Here is a 21,948-nt window from a genome sequence, read left to right as displayed (position 1 = left end):
TCTCTGATTGAGTATATTATAAGTGAAAAATCACCTCTAATATTCCAGTATCCCTAAGCCTTTAAATTCTTTCTTTTGCATTAAACCAAGGCAGGCCCAGTATTTCTTATGCACTCATAGCGAACAACATTTTGGTTCATATTTCAGCCAGCCAACCAAACTGTTAGAGCCCTTTGTAACTCCTTGAGCTACAACATTAAAGAATTCCTGCTTAGTAAGCCCATATCAATGAATTAAGCCTGACACAACCTAACATTCTTTTCACTTAACATCTACTCCCACATATACTCTGAACACATTAGAAAACTCGAGTTGTTCTTTTGGAGTGTAGCACATCTCATAGGTGGATATACATTGTACCTTCCTTTTAGGGACTTGCTGGCAATTCAGTTTAGTTGTAGGTAGAAACAAAGAGGAGCATGGAGTGTGGGTCCTGAGAAGAATCAGCATTATCTTGCAAGACAACTATCTCGGGGAAGCCATTAAAATTTCCTCAGGCAATGAAGGATTAATACCACTGGACCTGGTGGAGAGGTTGCATTCACTGGGTATGTAGAGTCCTGTTTACTGAGAATAGAAAAGCCTTTTTCACTTGCAAAGAAGATTTACCAGAATGTGGGGGTTCAGTGTCCCCAGGTTCCTCACAGTCTTCCCACACAACCCTATTTCAACTTTCAGGATCCCATTCCTTCCCAGTGAATGCTGGCACTTTAACAGTAGGCATCCTTTGAGGCTGAGAGTTCAATTTGCATTGTAATTCAGCCAGTTTCAGGATGAGATTTGGGGTTCATTTTTCAGTAATCTCAGTTCTGCAGCTACAGGAGATAAGGGTCTCCTTCAAGACACACATAGATTACTTTAGGTCATTTATGTGGGGGTGGAAATGAGAATTCAAATCTCTGAGTTCATCCTTTTCTTCGCTGACTTTGTCCAACAACATTAGGAGTAACCAGCCAATTTCATTATATATGTAAGTTTGATCAACAGTCACCCAGTCCTTGCCTTTTATAAGTAGGTGATTTGGAGTATTCGTTAGTGATATTTTGTGTATCTCTATTGCCATAAAAGACCTTGGACTATCTGTTCTCTCTTTACTACTTTCCAGCAGTGATACAGTCATTAGCATCTTTAAATTTAATCAGATTAGAAAGCCATTTCCAGAAACCTCAGAACCAATTCAGAAACTTAATCCTTAAAAGTCTATTCCTCTAGGACCACTCCTGGTATTAAAATCTGTATTAGTCAGGGTTCTTAAACAAAACAGAACCAATATTGTGTGTGTGTGTGTGTGTGTGTGTGTGTGTCTAAGTGGGGAGGGGGGAGAGAGAATGAGAGGTTTATTATAAGGAACTGAGGAATTGGCTCAGGTAATTATGGAGTCTGACAAGTCCCAAGATTAGCAACAGGCAAACTGGAGACTCAGGAAAGTTGACAGCAGTGAATTCCAATTTTTCTTAACACAAAATTTAAACTTGTTATCATGGTCCTCAATGATTTTACTCCTGCCTTCTCTCTTACTCTCTGTCTCTCTCACAATTTTTTTCTTTTTACTCCCTCTACTCTAAAACATTATTTTACCTACAGCCTATTATCAGTTCTTCCAGTATAAAAAAATATTATCACTTGAGGGCCTTTGCACATATTGGTCTCTCTCATATTCTTCCCTTCATATTGGAAACTGATTTATTGATTCTCATACCTAAGGTTAGTTCTCAGTTTAAGTATCATCCTAAAAGATGTAAGAGAGTTTATGTTAATGCAATTGTTTCCTTTAGAGTAAAATTCCTCATAATTGTATTTATTTTTATGTGAGTACTTAGTTTCTTTATTTTTCCAAAGCAATCATCTTGAGAGTTGATACCAGGTCCAATTTGTTCAATTTAAGACTTCAGAGTTTTAAACAGTTCTCCACACATAATAGGCCACTTACAAATATTTATTGGCTGCATCGGTAAGCACGAACAATGTCATTTTTCAAATTCTTATTATATAATTTCTGGTTTCACTAGAGCCAAGGTTGATCTTGAAGAAAATAACTTTCCTACAGAATGATTCAGAATAAAGATTAACTTTAAAATCCAAATAACATGTGTTATAGCTTTTATTTTCTTTTACCCTTGACATAGCTTTTTGTAATCCCGTATGCTTAGAGTTGTTAATTATCCCCTGTCTCACTTTATTGTGTCTGTTGTGACTGTGTATATTGCAAGGATTCTCAGAGGAAAACACATGTAGGCCAGGTGTGATGTTAACAAAATGAACTATATGAAAAATTGCTAGGCATTCTGCAATACAAATTACATTGAAACTTACTCCTATGCCAATATCATATATTCATTAAACTTTTCTTTCAAGATACGCCTACTAAATCACTTGTTTACATTTATTCAAGCTAGATTCTCCATTTATGCACTGATTTTTTTTTTTTTTTGAGAACATTTAAACTAGGGAGAATTCCTTTAACAGTTATATCTGTTTTATCATCTGATGTTGACAACTTTATACTGACTGACTCCTGAGAATTCAGAAAGAATGTAGACTGATTTATTTATTATGTGTTATTTTGGCAGTTTGTATTTTTTTATTTTTAATTATTATGGGTAAATAATAGTTATATATATTTATAGGGTACATGTAATGTTTTGATACAGGCATATATGCGGATTAATCAAATTGGGGTAATTGGGATATCCATCATCTCAGGCATTTATCATTTCTTTGTGTTAGGACCACTCCAATTCCACTTTTTTAGTTACTTTAAAGTATACCATAACTTATTTCTGATTATAGTCATTTCATCATACTATCAAATATTGTTCATTCTATCTAACTATACTTTTGCTCCTATTAACCATCTTCACTTTCCCCTATCCTTACTACCCTTTCTACCCTCTGGGAACCATCATTCTACTCTCTGTCCCCATAAGATCAATTGTTTTAATATTTACCACCCACATATTTGTGAGAACATGTGAGATTTGTCTTTCTGTGCTTGGCTTATTTCACATAACACAATATTCTCCAGTTCCATCTATTCAATTGCAAATAACAGGATTTCATTCTTTTTATGGCTATATAATATTCCATTGTGTATATGTCCCACATTTGCTTCATCCATTCATCCACTGATGGACACTTAAGTTGATTCCACATCTTTGCACTTGTGAATTGTGCTGCAATGAACATTCAAATACAGGCGTCTTTTTGATAAAGTGACTTCTTTTCCTTTGAGTAAATACCCAGTAGTAAGATTGCAGGATCAAATGGTAGGTTTACTTTAAGGAATCTCCATACTGTTTTCCATAGAGGTTGTGCTAATTTACAGTCCCAGCAACAGTGTATAAGCATTTCTTTCTCTTTGCATCCACAGCAACATCTAATGTTTTGGGACTTTTTAATAAAATCCATGCTAACTGGGATAAGGTGATATCTCATTGTGGTTTTAATTTGCTTTCCCTGATGATAAGAGACATTGAGCATTTTTTCATATTCTTATTGGACATTTGTTTATCTTCTTTTGCAAAGCTTTTGTTCGTGTTTTTGCCTTCTTTTTAATGGGGTTATTTTTTTTTCTTGCTGGTTTGCTTAAGTTCTTTGTAGATTCTGGTTATCAGCCCTTTATTGGATATATAGCTTGCAAATATTTTCTCCCATTTTTTAGGTTGTCTGTTTGCTCTGCTGATTATTTCCTTAGCTGTGCAGAAGCTTTTTAATTTAATCAAGTCCCATTTATTTCTGTTGTTGCTGTGATTGCCTTTGGGGTATTCTTCATACATTTTTTGACTAGGCTATATCTGGAAGAGGTTTCCAACATTTTGTTCTAGCATTCTTATGGTTTCATACCTTACATTTAAGTTTTTTATCCATCTTTAATTATTTTTTTGTGAGTGGTGAGAGCTATAGATCTTGTTTCATTCTTCTGCATGTGGCTACACAGTTCTTCCAGCACCATTTATTAAATAGGGCTTCTTTTCCCCAATATTTATTCTTCTAATTCATGAGCATGGAATATCTTTCCATTTTTTTGTGTCCTGTTCAATTTCTCTCTCCACTGAGTACACTGTCACATCGCTGCCAGGGGATGGGGAGGGGTGACATGGAAGACTGTCTATTCTGCCCTCTTCAGTGTCTCTTTCCTTGATATAATGTTTAAACCAGGTACTGTGATCACTCACTTGATTTTTGGTTCTCCTGAAGGTGCTTCCTTGCATGAATAGTTGTTGAATCTAGTGTTCATGTGGAGGGATGATTGCTGGAGGTTTCTATTGGGGCATCTTACTCTAGACCCTTCACTCAATTAAACAGTAATTTTAAAACATTTTCTTCTTAAACTTTTTAATAATTTTTAAATTTTTCCACTATTGATTGAAAGAGTACATATCATTCATACAGACAATATCCAAAATTATGTTTCAAGTTTCCCAGATGCCTCCTTAGTTTCATGTCCTGAAATTTGGCCCAAAGTTGAATACTCAAGGACTTGAAGATTTAACCTAAAATTTTATTTTAATTAATAAATTCCTTCTTTCTTGTTGTTATTTATTTCCTTTAATACTGCTTCTTTTCTTCCCATCCCACCCCACCACCATACCACCTGCAAAAAGTTGGAAATTTAGGATTTATTTAGAATTCTCTCTCTTTAATGAATTCTACTTAATTTTTTTATTATCTTATTGGTTCTAAACCCACAATATCATTGATATGCACCCAAAGTGGAGGTGGATCCATCTCCGCACCCACACTATCATATAGTATAAGCTGATCAGGCTTACTTATCTAGACATATATTAATTCCTCATTTGCTTCTCTTCCTCAAAGTTATCTCCCTTTCACTGTATTTAAAAGTTTTACCTGATTATTAAGTTTTTAAAATCAGTCAATTTTTCCTCTAGTCTGCTAAATAAGCATTAATATCCTCAGCCTTGCCTTCATAGCCCATCATATCTATAGTATAAAATTTGTCCTAGCAGTGTATTTCAGGCTGCTTTTCTTAAAAAAACTTTTCTTATAATACAACCATCTTAACAGTAAAGATTAAATTATGATTCATATGATAGTCTAGTCCTAGTGAACTAATGATTAATTTAAAAAGCCCAGGTGAAATAAGTTTACTTAATGTTTTTATAAAAATTATAACTATTTGATACTTTTCACATTATAATGAAAGGTGGGGTTATAAAAAACAGTTCACATTCATTTAGCCTACATATACATACCTTGCTCTGATGTGCAAAGTGTTTTGAATCACTATATAACACAATTCTCATAGAAATTATATAGCCTCAGGAACTACTAATATCTCAATGTTATATTTAAACTATGTGTAGATAGTGATGTAACACATTCAAATTCTTTAAGAGAAAATGCTTAACAATGTTCTAAATACCTATAATTTTCTATTTCTATTTCAAGTTCTTTATTTTTTCACTTCATATAAAGAATTTTTCTCAGGAATTTAGTGTGTCATGAAGATTTATTGATCTACTTTAAAAGGGACTATATACAACTTACTATTAACCAATATAATGGTAACTTGAAGAAATCCTTTTGTTAAATAACAAACTTATACATTAAAGTACTGGAGAGCATTCTGAAAACATTACTTCTGCTTAGGTATTTTTTATTCTAAATTACCATATTATAAAAAATATTCATTGTACACTAGCACAAAGAAACAGCATTCTCTTCTGATTTAATTAATTACAAAGTATTTTTAATTTTTATGTCCAGAAAGGAATTTTTCTTAACTGCATGTATGGTTCCTTCTTTCTTTTTATTCTTGATACTACAGAGTTCAAAATATTTCCACCCTAACTCATCCTTGCTTCAACTTCTTTTGTCTTAAAAAGAGTGGTTTAAAATGCTAGTCTATAAATGGTTCTTATTGCTTTCGATGTCAGGGCTTTTAGAAACTTCCCTAATTAGAAATTCAATAATAACCATTGGGTGAGGTTACTATGAATGTTTCTTTCTAAATGTTATAAAGTCATTTAATTGTTTTTTCAATTTCAATATTTAATGTCTTCTCTTCCCAGCCCTCTCATCATTTTTCTCAAACATTGAATAAGTGAACTATTTTAAGGAAGTCATAGCAAGTAGTATTAAAAACTTCACTTGCTACCCAATTTATTTTGCAACTTAATCTTTTCATAACTATTTCTGTAAATATTGCATATGCAAATAGAGAAGGAATAGAAGAAAACAAAAATCAACATGGTATATTAGTATGATAGAATGGTGTATAAATTTTCTTAGTTTTTGGTTAACATGACTTTAATTAGTGATAATGATAATAACAAAAGCTAATGTTTTAAGCAATTATTTTGTGCTAATTATTATTTAATTACTTTCCATGAATTAAATCTGCATATTCTCACTTAAAAGTGAGGAAACTCAGATAGAAAGCACCAAAGCACATGTGAAAATGAGTAAATAGGCCGGGCGCGGTGGCTCACGCCTGTAATCCTAGCACTCTGGGAGGCCGAGGTGGGCGGATCGTTTGAGCTCAGGAGTTCGAGACCAGCCTGAGCAAGAGCGAGACCCCATCTCTACTAAAAATAGAAAGAAATTATATGGACAGCTAAAAATATATATAGAAAAAATTAGCCGGGCATGGTGGCGCATGCCTGTAGTCCCAGCTACTCGGGAGGCTGAGACAGGAGGATCCCTTGAGCTCAGGAGTTTGAGGTTGCTGTGAGCTAGGCTGACGCCACAGCACTCACTCTAGCCTGGGCAACAGAGAGAGACTCTGTCTCAAAAAAAAAAAAAAAAAAGAAAAAAAAAGAAAATGAGTAAAGACAGTAAGAGAAAATACAAAAAAGAAAACAAAAACTATAACTATCCATTATAAATATGTATACAAAGGAGCTTTTTTAGATTATTGCATAATATACAAATGCTACAAATTGCGATAATAGTGAGATTTTCTTTCTTTTTTTATTTGCCCACTCTGAACATAATGCCATGCATGGAGTGGTGGACCATCTTATACTTTTATATGCTGGAGATAAGAGTGGGTAAGTAATCCTTCCTGGAATGCAATTTGGCTCTGAAATGCAAAGTATGTGAACAAACTATTGTTTACATATTTTGTCTCAGCAATTCTACTTTAAAACATTATCTAAAGACAATAATATGGATATGTTGAACTTTGCTATTCAGAGTGCTATTAGCAGACCAGGAGGAGTATCTACATCACCTGGATGACTATTAGGGATTTAAAATCTCAGGCCCAACCCCTGCTGAATCAGAGTCTACATTTTAACCCCCATATGATTCTTATGCACATTAGAGTGCTGAAAGATAATTATGTTAAAATATTTCTGTTAGAATTATTAACATTAATAATATAAGAAAGAAGTGCAGATAAATATTCAACAGTAACGAAAAGTTTAAAATTTTCTAGAAAATATTTCAAAATTTTGGGTTCTATGAACCATTTTAGAATGCCTGCCCTGTCACTTCTTAGCAATTATGATTCAGGGATCCTTCTTAAAGAACTAAACTCTCAATCCCTAGTAATTCCTATTTTTATACTTATAGCCATTTTTATTTTGGAGTGTTGGAATTATAGATAATTTTATATTTCTTTTACATTTTATTTTTTAAAATTTTACAATGAAATTACAGAACTTTTGCATAGTTTTATATAGGTGTTTTAAATATAACTACATGAATTTGTGAAAATCAGAAATGAAATTCATGTAATTGTGCAGTGCCTATGAGAATAAACTTGAATGATTTTTAAGGATGAATAGCATTAACAACAAATTGTGTTATTATAACTACAATTTATTGAGTAGTTAACATAAGCCAGACTTACTATGGAGACATTGCTTTATCTGTAATGATAATTTATTTGTATTATCTCATTGCAAAATTAAAATATACTCAAGAAATTTAAAAACTCGAATACAGGGATTTTCTTACAATGGGATTTTCTAAATTATGAAGCTAGATGTTACAAAATTAATATATCATTTATGAAATTCTAAGGAGAACATAATTTCATATTTTTACTTCACAAAATGATAGTGCATTTCTTCAATTTATGGTCTTTGATTATTTTATTTATAGTCATGTTCTTTATGCCTGCTTCATTGTTTTCTCTGACTTTTAGTTTCTAGCAAAAATTGCATATGTTTAGCTTATGTTGGAGAACACCAAATATTGATATAAATTCAAAAAAATACCATACAATGTTTTTGGTGAACAATGATTTACTAATTTACTTGCATAAAGCCAGATAAATAGTTGAATGATTATTCATTTTGGCATTTCATGTAATCATCTTTGTTTCAAGTTATAATAAAATATTTATGTGTCCTTTTATTTACATAATAAATCCATTAATATTGAGCCAACTTTAATTAAAATATTTTAACACTATTTATTGTTTCTTTCAAATTCTTTATTTGTAGGTATTATAAATCTAGGCCAATAGAGTTCAGTATAATCAAATATTTAATTCATTTTTTATTTTATTATGATCAATAAATCTTTAGCATTAATCTACTATGCCATTTTTGTATGTTTAGATATTCACAAATATATAAATATGCAAATATAGAATAAAATTAAACATTTGCTTTTAGCTTTAAGATATATATAAATACAATTTAATGTATATTAAATTTTAAAATACTGCTATATTACTCAGTTTACCTTTCTACTGAACTGAAATAACTCCATGAAGAAACAAGGAGACAAAAGATATTTATTTTGTCTTATGTATTCCTGTTTACATTTCTGTCACTCTTGTATCTAGTGTAGTTTCAAGTATTTATATTCACTATTGCATCAATCAAAGTAAACAAATTTTGTCTTGTTCTAAAATAAGAAAGCTAGAAAATGAGAAAACTATAACGTTTTAGCTATATTTTTTGAGCAAACATTTTCTATCTCTTTAACAAATCTTAAGATGATAGAGTAAGTATGCACATACCATATAAAACATTTTAATAACTGATGAATCTGCAGTTATTCTATAAGGTATAAAAATAAGAAACAACTATAAATCATAACCATGTATTGTGACAAATCTTTTTAATAGATATTGTTCAGGTATGCAAACATAAAGTTGACTAAATCTGGAAATATAATTTAACATATTAAGGCTATATGGTTTTTAGCATTATAAAACTTCATCAGTGAAAAAGATTAATTTTAAAGGGTATCTACCATTAAATGTATTTAAAATTTGAGATAACAATAACTTACTTAATTCATGCAACTAATGTCCAAAAATTAATTTTTTTTAATTACATGTATCTTTAGTTTTGTGTATGAAAATCAACGCTTCTGGTCCATTAGAAGATCCCAGTGTGAATTTTATGAAGAATACAGGAGAGAGCATGGCAGCTCTCTGAGTGAGTGAACCTCCTTATCTATCCTTTGAGGTCAGGCAAGGAGGTCTTTGCCTGTAGGCACCTTCTGTAATTTTCACCTGAGATACTCAGATGAGTGGATAATTGACATACTCTTGAGGTTTTGTTGTCTCAAATCAACCTTTGCCAAGTGCTGGACCACAGGCAACTCAAGGTTGAATTCCCTGACAAATTCTCAAGCTTTCCAGATGGGGTGAAGTGGAATCAGCTGGCATTTGGCTGGCAAAATCCCAATAGGAAGGGTGATTGACCTCTGGTTGCATGTCCTGCCTGTCACCTTCTGACTGTCTGTTGAAAGGGAATAACTGTCTGCAGTTTCCCCCAAACTGAGCATTGAGATTTGGACTTGAGGACTCGGGTAGTAGTTAGCTGAGATGCCATTTATCTTTTCTTCCTTTTTGTTTGCAAACTCCAAACCTTTCCTGGGTGCTTCTGATTGCTGGGCCTGTGCCAGAGCTGAGGAGGAGGGAGCAGTGGGGGCAGGTGCTCTATGTGACACCTAGTTCCAGTGCCTCAGGTTGCAGAGAAAATTTTTTTTTATTATTATTATTTTTGTTATTCTTATTTCAGCATATTGTGGGGGTACAAAAGTTTAGGTTACGTATATTTACCTTGCCCCCCAACCCCCACCTGAGTCAGAGCTTCAAGCGTGCCCGTCCCCTAGACAGTGTGCATCGCACTCATTATGTATGTATACACCTATCCCCTCCCCCACCCACATCTGCCTTACACCTGATCAATGTTATTCTTAAATGTGCTCTTAGGGGATGATCAGTGAAACCAATTTGATGGTGAGTAAACAGATACAAGTAGACCTACCATTTGATCCAGCAATCCCATTATTGGGCATCTACCCAAAACAACAAAAGACATTCTATAACAAAGATATCTGCACCTGAATGTTTATAGCAGCACAATTCACAATTGCAAAGATGTGGAAATAACCCAAGTGCCCATCAATACATGAGTGGATTAATAAAATGTGGTATATGTATACCATGGAGTACTACTCAGCTATAAGAAACAATGGTGATATAGCACCTCTTGCATTTTCCTGGAAAGAGTTGGAACCTATTCTACTAAGTGAAGTATCCCAAGAAAATTTTTTTAAACCTGAGAAGTCAAATCAAGTTTAGTACTAAGTAATATATTATATTAATGCTACTTTTACAAAGGGTAAAATCAGGAAGAAATTAACATTAAATTCATCTGATCTGTCTAGTGAATCATCAATTTATTAGGGATATTCCATGAACTCTCTTTATCATTATTTATACACCTCTGTATTACTATACCAAATGTTCAAGAATCCTAAAGTTATGAAAAAATCACTGAATGGCTTGCTTTTCTTATTTAGCAATTATGGTTATTACTGAAATCCAGATAGACCTTTTTTATGAATTACAGTTTTATCTAGAAAAGTTTCAAAAGAATCAATATATAATAGAAATAAATTCAGTTGCAATTTTTAAATTTTTCTTTTGGAAATCTGTAACTCTTTATTTCTATTAGATATTTAAAAATGAACACATAATCACACAATATATATTCTTTTGTGATCATTCAATTGCCAAGGTTTTCCAAGAGAATAAGAGAAAAAGAATGACAAAAGCAAAAAGAAAGGAAGCTGATTTCATAGAGAAACTGAGCTATCACTGTAAAAGACAAATTATCCTTCATCTGCAAGGTGGGGGGAAGAAGGTTTCGATGCAGGAAAACCCCTGTTAGTATCTTCTCTCAAGGAAACCAACCAATCTCTAGAAAATAATTCTGTCCTAGTCATTAAAGGAGTGCTTTCACAAAATGCTTGAATAAGCTTTTTGGAATTTTATGACCCCGTTGAGTTTAGGACACTGAGAGAGTATTCACTTGTCATATTTCCTTCTAGCCTATATCCCAAATGTATATTATGATCATGCTATTTTGCAATAGTACTATTGTGATAGAATTAAAATTTAAAGATGATTGTGGGCAGATTCATTGAATGTACTTCAATACTTTCATTTTTGATTTTTCAAAAAAAAAAATTTTGGCATTCTTTTTTTTTTTTTTTGAGAATATGTCATTACCTTAATAATGTTTGTTTAATGAACAAACAAAGTAGTTGACTCTGGATCGGAAAACTCCCAGAAATGGATTTAGTAAAAAATAGATGCTTTAAAATGTAAAGAACATTATAAAGAAACAACTATACAAGAAATAGTATATAGATGCATAGTATGCTATGGAACAAGGCAAAGTCTTTAAATGCCACACAATTGAGAAAGAAAAATGTAATAAGGAAGTTGTTATCATGAGTTGAAGTTGGTTCAAAAAGAGCTCTACAAGTAAGAAAGACACGGAGACATGAAATCAAGAAAGAATATTTCAAGGTAGGAGAAGGTATACATCAAGACTTAGAGGACTGAATAACCATGGCATCTTCCTGACATCAGGAACAGACTGCTATGTATCCCTAAATATCTGTGCAGGAAAGAACGTGGAGATGAGGTTGAAATGGTAACTTTGATCTGATTTGACCTTGGTACTGATGGTTATCTATTGTGATCTTTTGAACAAGAGTGTGCTAGAACATTTGTATTTATGAAACGATTCAGTTATGTGTAAGGCAGATGACAAAGGAAAGAATTTGGAGGCCCAGGAAATGTTTAGGCTCCCATTAAAATTCTATGTTTTTGGAGATAAAGATGGTACTATTAACGGCATAAAGGAAAACATAGATGTGGGAGGTAATGGAATGAAGACTCAGGAAGAGGTGATGAAATAAAAACAAAAAGCTAGAAATATACTCATATTCTAAATAGAATCCATTAAAAACATTCATCATGAATTCTATGAGTTTTGAATTGATTGGCGTAATATTTCTCAAGTGTTTCTGCCAAATACTCTCTTAGGGTGATAATAATTGTTATATGAACAAAAGAGAGATACTTGGTCAAATAAGCTTAAAATTGACAGTCTAACAAACAAAAATGTTTTCTTAACACTGTTCACTGTGATATTCTAAGAAACTAAATTAGCAATTATGATTTTCCAAAATTTGGCCACATAAAACTATACCACTTTGTACTCCTGTTTTTCAGAACATTTCATATGGTTCTAATCTACATTTAGAAAATGCTGATCTACATTAAAATACATTTTTTTTATTTTAGTCTACTCTCAAATAGACTTTTTCCCCCCAGTTGCAGTTGATATTATTGCCCTATCTATCTCTTGTAAGTCTCAAGAAATTTCTTTCCAGTTTTTAAATTACTGGAGGAAAAAATATGAGCCTGAAGTTTGCATGAGGAAAAGAATCTAAACTTTAGGAATCCAGATTTCATGTTGTTTTTAACCAAAACCTGATTATGGAATAGATTCATTACCATGAAAAAATTTTGTGAAGCCTGTGTGTATACATGTGTGTATTCAAGTTTTAAACATCACAGGTAAACTGGTATGTGAATTTTATATCTTTTCATTGAGCTTTGATAAGTATTCATTATGTCACGAAATGAAATACTTAAAGAAAAATGTATTATTATCCTTGTTTATTTTTCTTTTCCTAAAATATTGATTGTATCATTTATTTGTGAGTTCTTTAACCTAATCCAACTTCACTTCTAAAAATCGTATTTGTCACTATTCCAGATATTATACCAAGTGATGGGTGAGATTATATTTCAGGCAGTTTCCTCTATGTACCCTTTTTATTCATCCTGAGATGAAGCAAGAAATGGTAAAGTACTGTTCTCAGCCAACCTGTGCTGTCATTTTTCCAGCAATAAAAATAAGTTATTCATTAAAATATCATCAAAGAATCCGACACTTAACTGTGTTAACTATATGTAGTATTCTACAGACATATCTCAGAGATATTGCAAGTTCAGTTCCAGACCACTGCCATAAAGCGAACATTGTGATAAATCCATTCATGGAAATTCTCTGTTTTCCCAGCGCATATAAAAGTTTACACTATACTGTAGTCTCTTAAGTGTGCAATAGCATTATGTCTTAAGAAAATGCACATAACTTAATTAAAAGTGTTTCATTGCTAATAAATGCTAATGATTATCTGAGCTTTCAGGGAGTCATAATCGCTGGTAGAGGGTCTTGCCTTGGTGTTGATGGCCGCTGACTCTCAGGGTGGTTGGTTGTTGAAGAAGGAGGTGGCTGTAGCAATTTTTAAAAATAAGATCATAACAAAATTTGCTGCATTTATTGACTGCTCCTTTTATGAAATTTTTTCTCTCCAGCATGCAATACTGTGTGATAGCATTTTACCCACAGCAAAACTTCTTTCAAAATTGAAGTCAATTGTCCCTAACCCTGCCACTGTTTTATTAACTAAGTTTATGTGATATTCTAAATCCTTTGTTGTTATTTCAACAATGTTCACAGAATTTCTACCGCGAATAGATTCTATTTCAAGAAACCACTTTCTTTTCTCATCTAATGGAAAAAAACTCCTATGATAAAACTTGAGTGGCAGCAATTCAGTCACATCTTCAGGTCCCACTTCTTATTCTAGTTTTGTTGCCATTTCTACCACATCTACAGTTACTTCCTCCACTGATGGCTTGAACTACTCAAAGTCATCCATGAAGGTTGTAATCAACTTCCTCCAGACTCTTGTTAATGTGGATATTTTGACCTCCTCTCATGAATCATGAATGTTTTTGATGGAATCTAGAATGGTAAATTGTTTCCAGAAGGTTTTCAATTTGCTTTGTCCAGATTCATCAGAGGAATCACTATCAATGACAGCTATAGCCTTATGAAATGTATTTATTAAATAACAAGATTTGAAAATTTAAATAACTCTTTGATCCTTGGGCTGCAGAGTGGATATTATGTTAGCAGGCATGAAAGCTACATCAATCTCCTCATACATCTCCATCAGAGCTCTTGGGTGACCAGGTGCATTGTCAATACGCAGTAAGATTTTGAAAGGAATCATTTTTCTGATTTCTCACCATTGGGCTTAAAATATTCAAGAAGTCTTACTATACACATGTGTTCTGTTATGTAGGCTTTTTTATTACATTTAAAGAGCATAGGCAGAGTAGATGTAGCATAATTTATAAGGGGTCTGGGTTGTTTGGAATGATAAGTGATCATTGGCTTCAACTTAAAATCACCAGCTGCATTAGCCACTAACAGGAGAGTCAGCCTGTCCTTTGAAGCTTTGAAGCCAGGCATTGACTTTTCGTCTCTAGCTATGAAAGTCCTAGATATCATCTTTTTTAAGGCTGTTTTATCTACATTGAAAATCCATTGTTTGGTGTAACCACCTGCATCAATGATATTAGCTAGATCTTCTGGATAACTTGCTGCAGCTTCTACATCAGCACTTGCTGTTTCACCTTGCACTTTTATATTATAGAGATGGCTTCTTTCCTTAAACCTCATGAACCAAACTCTTCTAGCTTCAAACTTTTCTTCTGCAGCTTCCTCACCTCGCTCAGCCTTCAGATAATTGAAAAAGAGTTAGAGCACTGCTCTGGATTAGGCTTTGGCTTAAGGCAATGTTGTGGCTGATTTGATCTTTTATTCAGACCACTAAAACTTTTTCTCCACATCAGCATTAAGGCTGTTTCACTTTCTTATTATTCATGTATTACCAGCATAGCACTTTTAATTTCCTTCAAGAATGTTTTCTTTGCATTCACAGCTTGGCTGTTTGTTGCAAGAGAGGCCTAGCTTTCAGCCCATCTCGGCTTACAACATGCCTTCCTCAGTAAGCTTAATCATGTCTAGCTTTTGATTTAAAGTAAGAGACATGTATTGTCAGGCACTTGGGTCAATACATGTCTCTTACTTTAAATCAAAAGCTAGACATAATGAGTGGATTATTAAAATTTGGTATATGCATACAATGGAATATTACTCAATCATAAGAAATGACAGTGATCCAGCACCTTTTATATTTTCCTGGATAGAACTTGAGCCCATACTCTGAAGTGAGGTATCACAAGAATGGAAGAATAGGCTCCATATGTACTCACCATCAAATTGGCACTAACTGATCAACACTCTGGTGCTCAAACAGTAGTAATATTCTCCAGGGCTTAGGAGATTGGTGGCGGGGGCGGGGGTGGTAGTGGTGGTAAACTCACAACTAATGGACATGGTGAGAGTTGTAGAGGGGAAGGATATGCCTCTAATCCCCACTTGGGTGAGGCAAAGTCATAAAATGTAACAAAAATGTTTGTACCATCATAATATCCTGAAATTTAAAAAAATAAAATCTCAAAAAAAAAAATATAAAGAGACATGTAATTCTTCCTTTAAGATGAACACCTATAAACCATTGTGGGGTTATTAATTGACCTAATTTCAATACTGTTGTGTCTCGGGGAATAGGGAGACCAGAAGAGAGGGAGAGAGGAAAATGAGGGGTCGGTGGACCAGTTAGAACATTTATCGATTGTTTGTTGTCTTATATGGGTACAGTTTGTGGCTGCCCAAAAGAATTACAATAGATCAAAGATCACAGATCATAGATCACCATAACAGATATAATAATAATGAGAAAGTTTGAAATATTGTGAGTATTACCAAAATGTGAAACAGAAACCTGAATTGAGCACATGCTGTTGAGAAAATGACATTGATAGACTTGGTTGACACTGGCTTGCCACAAACCCTCAATTTGTAAAAAAATCATCTGGGAAGTACAATAAAGTGAAGCACAATAAAATGCCTATATTAAATGGAGTTTTAAATAATTAAAATTAAGGAAAATTGCTAGGCTACCACAACATAAAAATAGAGTGGTTTAAAGGTGGTCTAGCAATTTCCAAAAAGATTTGCTTCGGAGTTAATCTCTAGATACAATTCTACTACATTCACAATGACCAATTCATTATGGAACAAACTAGAATATCAATTTTCAAAGATTTTGTGACTTGCAATTGAATTACATCTATATCCTCAACATTGGCTGAGTCACACAGGATGTCCTGAATCTCCAAGAGGAAACCAAAGCCTGCACTTCCAGGGAGCACTTTCCAAACACTTAGTAGTGAAGGCTTTGTCAGTCAGTCCCTTTAAGTTTTAAACTATTCTCAAGTTCTAGAAGCAGTTATTTCTATGTTAGGCTACCTACACATAAATTTTGGTCACAGTGATACACTACACATTAAGTAATTAATTTGGCTAACCCGTCAAATAATCCAGCTCAGTCCAGCAAGTGAAAATTCCACTCCTGTACTTGACTTATGAACACTGTCTTCAGATTATACAGATTTCTGTTTTTGTATCAAATAATTAATTTGAAATGAAAGTATTTTTGTCCTTCTTATGGTATTTTTGTGTTTTAATTATTTTTTTCAACTTGGATTTAGAAGTCTTAAAACCATGTTTATAGCAAGATTGCTAGATATGATAATGGATATTTTTCTTCTTTTTATTTTATGTATTTATTTTTACTTTTTCATTAAAGTCCTTCACAAGCATTATATTTTAACACTCAGCAATAGAAGACTATGTTTCATCTCAAGAAGATCTTTTGAATATTTAGCTAAGCCTTTGAGAACTTGCATGCCCTGTACATTTTTTGGTGTCAGTAATTCTTAACCTCTTTTTTAAATCAATTCTTTGCCTTAAAAAGAAAACAAGCAACATTATTTTTTATGATTGTATATTTCCTGTCATTGTCTTCCCAAATTGAACAATAACAGAATAAAACTTATTTGTAACATTTTATAAATCATGGCTACTTCAAGAAAGGCTGCATGTAAACTCCTAGTCATGTACACATTGGTCTAAATCCAAAATATTGAGTTCATTACCACCTGGAATGTGGTAAAATTCAGGCAGTCACACATAACGAACATTGGGACCAGAGGAGATATTCTTACACAAAGGCCAAATGTGTGCTACATACAGTCAGCTGCCTGTATATGCAGCTTCTATGTTGCAAATTCAACCAATTGTGGATCAAAAATATTCAGAACAATAAAAAATAACAACAGTATACAATAATACAAATTTAGAAATACAGTATAACAACTGTTTACATAGCATTTACATTGTATTAGGTATTTTAAGTCATCTAGACATGACTTAAAATATACAGGAAAATATACATATGCAAATACTATGTCATTTTATATAGGGGACTTGAGCATCCATGGATTTTGGTATCTGTGGGGTCCTGTAACCAATCCCCCAAGGATACCAAGAGAAAACTGTCATGCTCCGATTGGCACATTGAAAGTATTTAAGTATGTGTGGAATTGGTTTGAGAAAGGAGACAGGGCTCTGGGGTGGCAGATGGAGACAAGTGTTCCTCCCACATCCTGCCTATATTTCAGGATCTTTTGTTCTTATGAGACTTGAAATTGTAGAGTGGAGCATACGGACAAGTAGTAGTGTTAGGAACAAGTGTTAGTTCATAGGTAATATCATCCTGATTTCTCTATCCACTTCATTCTGTACACTATTTATACATGTCTCTTGGAGTGTGTGATCCATCTTTCTTACTCATTCTTGTTCTATTACTTCTCCCAGGACTATTGTTAACTTCCCTTTTAACATTAAATGCTTTTTTGGGACAATGTCTTCCATTTCAAAATCTTCAAATATGTTTCCCTCTCTACTATATCTTCTTAGGTCTAGAAAAATATAGCCAAGTTTAGATCATCTGTCTCTAATAGGATGCTTCATGGGCACTTAGAATATAATAGCTCTAAAATAATCTTATCCCCAAACTCCAATTTTAAAATATGCCATTTTCTTGGAATTCTATAAGATTTAGTAGTAATGTTACTAATTTAGTCACTCAAAGCAAATAAATCATTGCTATTGAAATTCTCTGCTTTTCCTTATCAACAGGTGACTAAACTCTAGCCATTATACCTTTAAAAATCTACCTATTGAGTACAATGTACATTATTCTGGTGATGGGTACACTGAAAGCCCCAACTTAAGCATGATACAATTTATCCATGTAACAAAAAACACTTGTTCCCCTTAAATGTTTTTTAAAAAAAATATTTGCAAGAATTTTAATAATTTTTCATTTGTAAAATACATATTTCAATAAAAAATTAAAATCTTTAATAAGGTCCATTTTTGTTACCTTCATTTGACCTATACCAAGTACTCTTTATGGATAATTTTTGTATTTCATATTTGCTTTGCAAATTATTTTGTAATTGTTTTTTATTATTTCTTCAAATATAAATAGATTTTCCCTGCTTCATTTCTTACATGCATACTTGTGAGTTTTCCATTATTCTTTCAAAAATATTAATCAAATACTTACTACTATCCTATCCAGGACAGATAGAATAGTAAAAATAAATTTGTTATCTTTAGAGTTTATATTCTAGTGGGGAGACCAAAAACAAAACTATTCATTTAAAAGTAAGATGATTACAAATAATGATAGTGATAGCAATACATGTTATGACAAAATTAAATCTGGGTAATGGAATAAAGATTATTGGCAGTTGTGGTGAATATAAAGCTTGCCAACGGAAGGTAAAAGAAGACTTCTACAGGAAAGTGATTTTTGACTGAAACCTAAATGATGAAGTTGCAGTCATGCAAAGATGTAAGTGAAGAATGTACTAATAGAGAAATAGAAATAACAAAGCTCCAGGCAGGGAATAAACTTGGCATATTCAAATAATAGATAAAAAGTGGAATATCTAGAGTATAGTAACAAAGACTGCATGCTTTAACCCTGGAAAGAGCAGATGAGAAGTTTAGATTTTGTTATAAATGTAACAATAAACTACTGCATATTTTAAGTAATGGAGAAATATAATTTGACCTATATTTTATAAGGATCATCTAGTTGTGTGGAAAAAGGACTAATGTTATGTTGGGGAACACATAGATGGTTAATAAACATGTGGGTATGACAAGTGACTAAATAAGTGAATTAATATGACTCTATATAAGTTTTATAATCATTTACTAAATTGACTGCAAGTATTTAAATACCATTGGCCATATAATAATGACATTAAAATTTAGCACTCCTACTCTCATAGTTAGAAATGACAGAGGGGTCTGCAATAGAGATTGGTACAGATCTCGTAAATGCAATCAATCAGGAAACAAAGAAAGGCTTGTGGGAGTAGAAGGCACTTAGGACGAGCCCTGAAGTTTTTGCATGAATAAAACTATAATAAAGACATGACAGGAAGAACATATGAAAAATTGAATGGATATTTAAAAAGCACATCCAAAGAACTGAAAAGCCAGTGTATTTACAGTGGTATACAACTAAGAGCTATGGTGATATATTGTGTGGCTTCACATTCTGGGTCCTCTAATTATTTGCTGAGTAGTCTCTGCTCAATTACTAAATCTCTGTACTTTGGTTTCCTCATCTATGAAATTTGGATAAGTACATGTATTAACCTATAAGCTCTTTTTGAGGATGAAATGCTGGTTTAGCATTTAGTGCAGTTCCTGGCAGAAAGAAGGCAATCAATAAATGGTAGATATTATAACTTATTATTATGGCTGATGTAGTGAGGAGCATCTGTGGAAAAAAATGGCTTAAAAATGGGAAGGATCAAACTAGTAGTGGTTGTATTTACAATGTTAGTAAGTATTGATTCCAACATAACAAATGGCGGTCATTCAAAGTCTCTATGCAAAAGTCATATATCGGACACACTTCTCAGAGAAATCATGTGAATTACATTGTGGAGAATGAGTTATGTGGCAGGATGGCTTATCAGAGTTCCCAGTTGGAAATCTGTTGTAACTCAGATGAGAAATGTTGAGAGCCTATATTAAGTCATAGATCCTAAAGACAGAAAGTAGGATGTGCAGAGAAATATTTAGGAGACATACTTTATTCCATATACAGGGAATTTCACTGAACTTCTAGACGAAGAGAGGAGTCTAAGAAAATATGAACATTTGTGAATATAATATTCATTATTTATTCAGAAATTACCATTTGATAGCTTCTTTACATTCATTGTAGCCAATTCTCATAAGAACCTTCCAAAGCAAGTCTTATTATCATGTTTTAGTTGAAAGAATACAATGAAGAAGTACAATGGGGTTAATAACTATGCTCATGAATATGCACAACTGGTAAGTACTAGACCTGAGCTTGAGTCAAGGTTTGTCAGGTTTCAGAGCCCATCCAATTTCCACTAAATAGTATAAGTCCCTCTAATTGGGGCTAATACAACTGGTGAATGGAAATGCATTCTATTACATTAGGGAGCTGCCTTAGTCCATTTAGGCTTCTCTAACAAGATACCTTAGACTGAGCAATTTATAAACAATGGAAATTTATTTCTCAGTTCCAGATGCTGGAAAGTAACAGCAGATTCAGTGTCTGGTGGGGGCTCTGTGTGTCATAGATGATGCTTTCTGGCTGTATCCTCACATGGCAGATGGGGCAAATGGGCTCTCTCAAGCCTCTTTTGTAAGGGTGCTAATCCCTTTCATGAGGGTGGAGCTCTCATGACATACTCACTTCCCAAATGCCACATTTCTTAATACTATTGCAATGGAGATTACATTTCAGCATAAGGATTTCAGACCACAGCAGGAGCACGTCAGGAGGGGCACATTCTCATAGGAAATATAGTGGGTTAAATTTTGGACATGTTCATTTTTAGATGCTGCTAGGACACAAAAATGAAGAAATAGAGCATTTGTTAGAAATATAAGATGTGTGTACTATATGCATGAAGTGACTGAAATACTATGAGATTAAGCGATAGGTCAAATATCACTCAGAACACAGAAGAGCAAGAATTTAGTTTTGATCTAAATCCAGGTCCATATCCATTGCCTTGTTTCTTTCCCCATCCAAGAGGCAGGCCATTAATCTCCCTAGAAAGAATGCTTTCTTCATCTCCTGACCCAACCAGATAATTACCTTCTTTTATTCTCTCAATAATTTGTACAAACTGCTACTAAAGCCTTAAAGCCTTAATCTCATTATGTTTTGACAATTTGTTTGTTTGTTTTTTCCCCTAAGTCATTTATAAATGTCTAGAATTTTGGTACAATATTTATTTTGATATATGTGGCTCCTAGTATCTCTTTATAGAATAAATTGAATAATGAAAGAGTTAAAAATATGGTGGACAGGAACCAGAAAAGTGGGCTATTTTTTAGAATTCTTTTAAAATGGCACCTTTATATCTTACTGTTCAAAGGACAGGTTGAACTATCTGAATTCACAGCTCTGACCTCATGTATGTAAGCTTTGCCCTATAGAGAGAAAATGTCTTATGCCTTCAGAAGGCTGTGCTGAAGTTCAGCCTGTGCCATTCAATATCACAGCAGGAACATCACAGCCCATCACTTCTAAAAGTTAATGTACCATCCTTCACAAGATCCTCTCTAGACTAATATTGCCAAAGGTTAAATGACATTAATACAGAAGTTCATGACTGCATAATGCAGTTTATAATCCTGAGGACATACTTTAACAGCAACAACCATTCTTCTCATATTCCCCTTATCTTTTAGATATAAAAATTGCTCTTGTGGAAAATTATCATTTCCCAGAGGTGCAATTCTTGGTGATGGGGCTACATGGTGCACAGAATAGCTGAAATCTTCAGTAAGAAACAAAACA

This window comes from Eulemur rufifrons, chromosome 7 (genome assembly GCF_041146395.1).
Source record: "Eulemur rufifrons isolate Redbay chromosome 7, OSU_ERuf_1, whole genome shotgun sequence".
In the NCBI taxonomy this organism is placed as follows: Eukaryota; Metazoa; Chordata; class Mammalia; order Primates; family Lemuridae; genus Eulemur; species Eulemur rufifrons.
Note: the sequence above shows the minus strand (reverse complement) of the source record.